The following is a 5,551-nucleotide window of genomic DNA, read 5'->3' as shown; positions in this document are numbered from 1 at the left end:
AATATCAAGGGTGCTGAAGTCAGTGCTGCACATACTGAAATAGCTACCCTTGTGCGTGGCAAATCATCCCCACTATTGGGCAGATGAGCGACGCTGGTGAGTAATGTGCGCGCCCGGACTCCAAATAGCGAGCTACTACCTGATGAATGCCTAGCACACATCGCTTCCTCAGGCAGGCCCAGAGACGACAGCCGCCGGCTGGTTAGACGGCTATCCTGTCTTAGCCCAACTGGCAACTGACTCCTACAGGCAATCCGACCGCCCCGGTAAAAGTTCAGTAAGATGATCAGAGTGAGTCAGCACTTATAGCCAAAGAGACCGGGCTACCCCTTCCACACACCCCGGCGAAGCGCCTCTTCGCAAAATCTCTCTGAACTGAGCTGATGTCCAGCGATGATATCAGATAAGATTAGATACATGAGTCCGCACTCAGTAGCTGGCAGAGGCCGGGCCCCTTTGAGCATAAAGCCGGGCGAAGCGACGTCTTCGCAATATCTGTCTGAACTGAACGGATTATCTTAGAGCAAGAGAACTCCACTGTTTTCTGTAGACAAAAATATTTCTACAACTACAATGAGCCAAAGTAACAAATAAAAGTCACAAAAATAAAAGATTAGGCCAAATTAATTTACATGTTTTCTACTCTTTCTAAATATTGAACTCACAAGCATGATTAAACATCAACAACTTAGTCAACAACAAAGTAAAGAGAATTAGTGATAGGTTTTGTGGTTGAATGTAGTTGTGCGCTATAACACATGCTTTTTAATAATGTGAATGGTGGAGTCTGACAAACACCTTCCCATAAACTTTGAAGGTGCACCGAACAAATCATTATAAAAGATATTTTTTCATGAAGCTATGCCTCGAAAAAAAACAAAGTCACCCTTATTCTGTAAAGCAAATTTAGTATATTAATCCTACAAACTTGTTAGACTAACAAGTGTTAAAACATGTGACTTGTATGATCATACTAGCCGAGTAATGATTTATGTTTTGTATGACATTTGTAATCATATAGACAGAGAAAACTTCTTTTGAATCTTCCTAATGCTCTGGAGTAAAATAAAACAAAATTAGATTTTCAAATGAAGTAATTTAGCTCAATCTGTTGCTGATAATTTCCAAGTAACATCAAATTATATCAAAATTGTCCTTTAAAGTCAATTTTCAAACAACTACGAAGAGTGATGATGGCTATAGCACAAACAGACATTCCAAGTGACCCAAACACCCATCCCTTCTTACCCTCGTGGCCGTGGTGTGAAGATGGCATCCGTCCACGCAGGACCACGGAGGTTCTTCTGGTCTCCAACGTCCACCACGCACGCGTAGCCAAGAACCTGCCGCCCTAAAAAAGTGACAAAGAGAAAGTGGCCGCTAACGTTTGTATCCTGAAAGAGGGTCACTGTTCTTGTCAGGGGCAGGGAGGGTAGTTCACAAAGGCAAAAATACAGCGCCACATGCCTCATTCACAAGCTGTCTCACTTGGAAAAACACTGTCTTCTGTCCTAAGTGCTCCATATCACGTCATAAAATATTCCATCCCTTGCCAAAAAATACTCCGTCCACTATCTACTAAGAGGAGTAGTCAAAATATCCTCACTGACTAATTGATAAAAAGGTACAAAAGAAAATAAATGCAAAGAACAAATTTATCTATAATGAAATGAGGAACAATCTAAATTCGCTTATCAATTTTATTTATGATAATATAAGAATAATCAAAGATAGTTTTAAAGCAATGTCATATACCAATGAAAATAAGAGCAAAGAATGCTTGGCATATTAATTGATAAAAAGACTGAGAAAATTAATTAATCCGTTTCAAAGATCAAAAGCTTCATATCTCGGCTACGCAAGAGCCCAAGTGAAGGGCTTGAACGCACCTTACCAAGACGACAGAAACCACTTGATAAATCCTGCTAATCACTACCACCTTGTCCTTGCCAACCTTAGCCCCAAGTTAGTTCTTGAGAATGAGAAACAAGGGGAGAGGTATTAATAATAAACAAACGGCATACATAACACACCTGTAGGACAAAACAGCCACCAAAGCCAAGGCCCATGAGCAGTAGGTAGGTGAGCTTCTTGGACATTAGTCGCGGTTATATATGTTGGGATAAGGAGCACCGCTCGGTGATAACGCGAATGGCAGGAGAAGGTCAGATGCCGTTGAAGAAGACAAGCGGCCTTATTTTGTGGCAAGTCACTGAATATAACACAATGAATGAACTTGCCATAGCATCCAATCATGACAAAAACAGCTTGTGGAATCTGAAAATGAGAGTTGTTCACAGCATATAACTTATCCATTTTTCTTAAATGCTTCTTGTGGTGGCTCCCAAGGCCTCCATCATAAGAAGCCCCTGACATTGTAGTAGGTCAGTATCTACATTACCAGGTCTGTCCACAAAATGCTAGAAAGATGAAGTGTGGTGCTCTCTGTTGGACTGGTAGAGGGATTGGGGAGCCTGGAATCTAAAGCAGGTGTCTGAGCCTGTATCTTGTAGTCTGTGTTGTGTCGTCTGTGTTTGATGAAGGGTGAGTCTACAGTGTAGTCCATATGGGGTGTACTTGTGATCTCTGGCCAGTTATGAGGCAGTGTTTGTATGTAGGGTTGTCTGTGGCATTTAAGCTGTGTAGTGGTATAGTACAAGTGGATTGAGGGATATGCACTAACATAGGTGTGAATGTAAATACTTTCCCTGGCTGTATCTCAAACCTATTTTCAAAGGTTTCAGTGACAAAGGGGGGGGGGGGGGGGGGGTGGGGGGGGGGGTGGGGGGGTGGGGGGGGGTGGTTGGGGGGGGGGGGTGGGGGGGGGGGGGGGGGAGGGGGGGGGAGGGGATGTGTGTGGGGGGGGGGAGGGGGGGGGGGGAGGGGGAGGGGTGGGGGGGGGGGGGGGGGGGAGGGGGGGGGGGGGAGGGGGGGGGGGGGGGGGGAGGGAGAAGGAGGGGGGGGGGGGTGGGTGGGGGGGGGGGGGAGGGGGGGGGGGGGGAGGGGGGGGGGTGGGGGGGGGGGGGGGGGGGACGGGGGGGGGGGTGGGGGGGTGGGGGGGGGTGGGGGGGGAGGGGGGGGGAGAGGGAGGAGTGGGGGGGGGGGGGGGGTGGGGGGGGTGGGGGGGGGGGGGGGGGGGGAGGGGGGGGGGGGGGGGGGGGGGGGGGGGGGGGGGGGGGGGGGGGGGGGGGGTGGGGGAGGGGGGGGGGGAGGGGGGGGGGGGGTCTGGGGGGGGTGGGGGGGGGGGGGGGGGTGGGGTGGGGGGGGGGGGGGGGGGGGGGTGGGGGTGGGGGTGTGTGGGGGGGGGGGGGGGTGGGGGGGGGGGTGGGGGGGTGGGGGGGGGGGGGGGGGGGTGGGGGGGGGGGGGGGGGGGGGGGGGGGGGGGGGGGGGGGGTGGGGAGGGGTGGGGGGAGGGGGGGGGAAAATAAAATCAAATCTCTAGGACCACACAAACTAAGTGATCATCAAACCAGAACTAATTATCTTCATGGAAAAAACTCTCACTGATTGAAAGCGACGTTTTACAGACATTTCTAATGAGCACTCGGTGGGAAATGATTTATAAATCACAGCGATGTCGGATACTTCCTCTTATCTGGTGCTAGCTTATGGGTGCTTAGGAACTCCATATCCAACAAACAAATTACTATCACACAACAACTACACCTACAAACATTTATAATTGCAGCAGCAGAGCAAACAAACAATCGAAACAACACACACACACTGATACTTGAGATCTTGGATAGGCACATTGATGGAATGTTGGAGATGCAATGTCCCCCAAAATGGTCTCCAAGGTCACAGCCAAAACAGCACTGATTGAGCCGCCTAAGCCCTTGTGATTGTTGAGGTCTCCGCGGACGAAGGGGAAGTGGACGTTGTACTCCTCCGTTGGGTGCAGGGAGAGGATCTGAAAAGCGAGCAATGGGGAGGGTTTGTGTAAGTGAGGAGTGCTGTGGTAGGGGTGGTAGGTGTGTCTTCTGTAATATTTTGGCTATGGTTTACTACTTCCTATAATTAAATGTTCCTCTTCATCAATAGTGTTATTATTATCATCATAATTGTCACATTTTTTTTTTACAATCAGTGTTATATTCATTACTATCATCAAATTTCATTCAAATGGTATCATTCTAATAACAAGAAACTCCATTTAAATAATCAAGATAGATACATGTAATAAATCCAAATACCAAACATACCAACAGTCACGAGAATACTAAAAAGTACATTCTGCCAGTATACAGACACTTAATAATTCCCAGGTCTATATACAATATAATAAAGACACTAACTATATCTAAACAATCCTAATACATATCTTTACATCTAAAGTACATATTTTTGCATCTAAAGACAAATGACAAACTCCTTACCTCATCACCAACAATAAATTCCTTGTCGCTGTGGACCCATGGCGGGGAAGGCTCGGCCGTTTCCTCCTGCGCAGGCTGCAAGCGCTTGTTGTAGGCTGCAATCTGCTGGGGAGGCGTGGCAAATCTCCGCGATCCATCAGACATCAGGGAAGACTGCAGGATGTGGCTCACCTTAGACCGGCATTTCCTCTAGCTCTGTACCGGCTTCTCGGTCCTTAGGGTGAGGGGGACAGCGCAACTGGCTTTTGACAAGTTGATTTGTGTGGCTCCTTGGACGATTGGGGATCGCTTTAACATGCTAGGATTTGTTTGGATTGTTGGAAACTGCATGATTCTAGTAACAAAGATTATATCATAAATGAGGAAAAACGGTATATTTACTAATCAAATCAATGGTAGAACTATCTTGAAAAATACTAAGGATACAGATTAGTGAAAGGTCAGATAATAAAATATCATAATTTCCAGACCGGATGTCTGAAATGTTACTACAGCTTACACTTGCGTACACAACCACTCATTTTCTCGCTCAACCATACATTCACTCGTATCTTTAGCAATGCGACTCTTGCCTTAAAAACGACTGGCCTATCTCGTTTTCCAATAACGCTAGACCTCGAGAAAAAATAACATTAGAACACACCAACTTGGCCTGAGGGATGAGGAAAGGATCGCTGTAAATCGGCAACCCCTTTTTCCTCTTGCGGGCGATGGCATGGAGGACTGTGTGCGGCACCGAGTCCGATGGACGACCCAGGCGAAGGTATCGTGAGCCTGGGTGGATGATTATGCTGGCCTGGGCTTCTAGATGCTGCAAGTAAAAAGAGTGTTAAAAAAAAAAGTGTTTAAAAAAAAAGAGTTAATTGAAAATGTACTGAGTAACTAAGTAGTTTCAAGAAGGCTTTGTTGTTAATTTCCAGAATAAAACTTGAAATCCTAAATATTAAGATATAGATATAATATTAAATATTGAAATCCTAAATATTAAGATATAGATATAAATATTAAGATAACTATTGATATCCCTACCAATAAACTACCAAAACACATCAAATCAGTAACATGTTATTTAAAACTATATTTCTTTTTTTGAAATGCAAGTCACATCTATATACCTATATCTATAATTATCCATTTCTGACAGATCATCCACCAACAAGCACAACTATAAT

The 5,551-nt window shown here is 46.2% G+C and overlaps 1 pseudogene across 1 annotated transcript in view; it reads right to left on the bottom strand.

Annotated features, from left to right (window-relative positions):
- Positions 1-323: 323 nt before the first annotated feature.
- Positions 324-5,551, bottom strand: part of LOC147466288 (actin-related protein 8-like) — a 6,749-nt pseudogene continuing 1,521 nt past the window's right edge. The window contains exons 2-7 of the transcript XR_015190930.1: positions 5,023-5,190; positions 4,380-4,593; positions 3,728-3,913; positions 2,018-2,135; positions 1,249-1,351; positions 324-504 (exon numbers count right to left, since the gene is read on the bottom strand). The product of XR_015190930.1 is annotated as an actin-related protein 8-like (transcript). The remainder of the gene's footprint in view (positions 505-1,248; positions 1,352-2,017; positions 2,136-3,727; positions 3,914-4,379; positions 4,594-5,022; positions 5,191-5,551) is intronic.

The sequence above is a fragment of the Penaeus japonicus genome, unplaced genomic scaffold, assembly GCF_977035675.1.
Source record: "Penaeus japonicus unplaced genomic scaffold, GWHDUDI00000001_assembly GWHDUDI00002137, whole genome shotgun sequence".
Taxonomy (NCBI): Eukaryota; Metazoa; Arthropoda; class Malacostraca; order Decapoda; family Penaeidae; genus Penaeus; species Penaeus japonicus.
The sequence above is the reverse complement of the archived record's forward strand: the minus strand, read 5'-3'. Positions and strand labels throughout refer to the sequence as shown.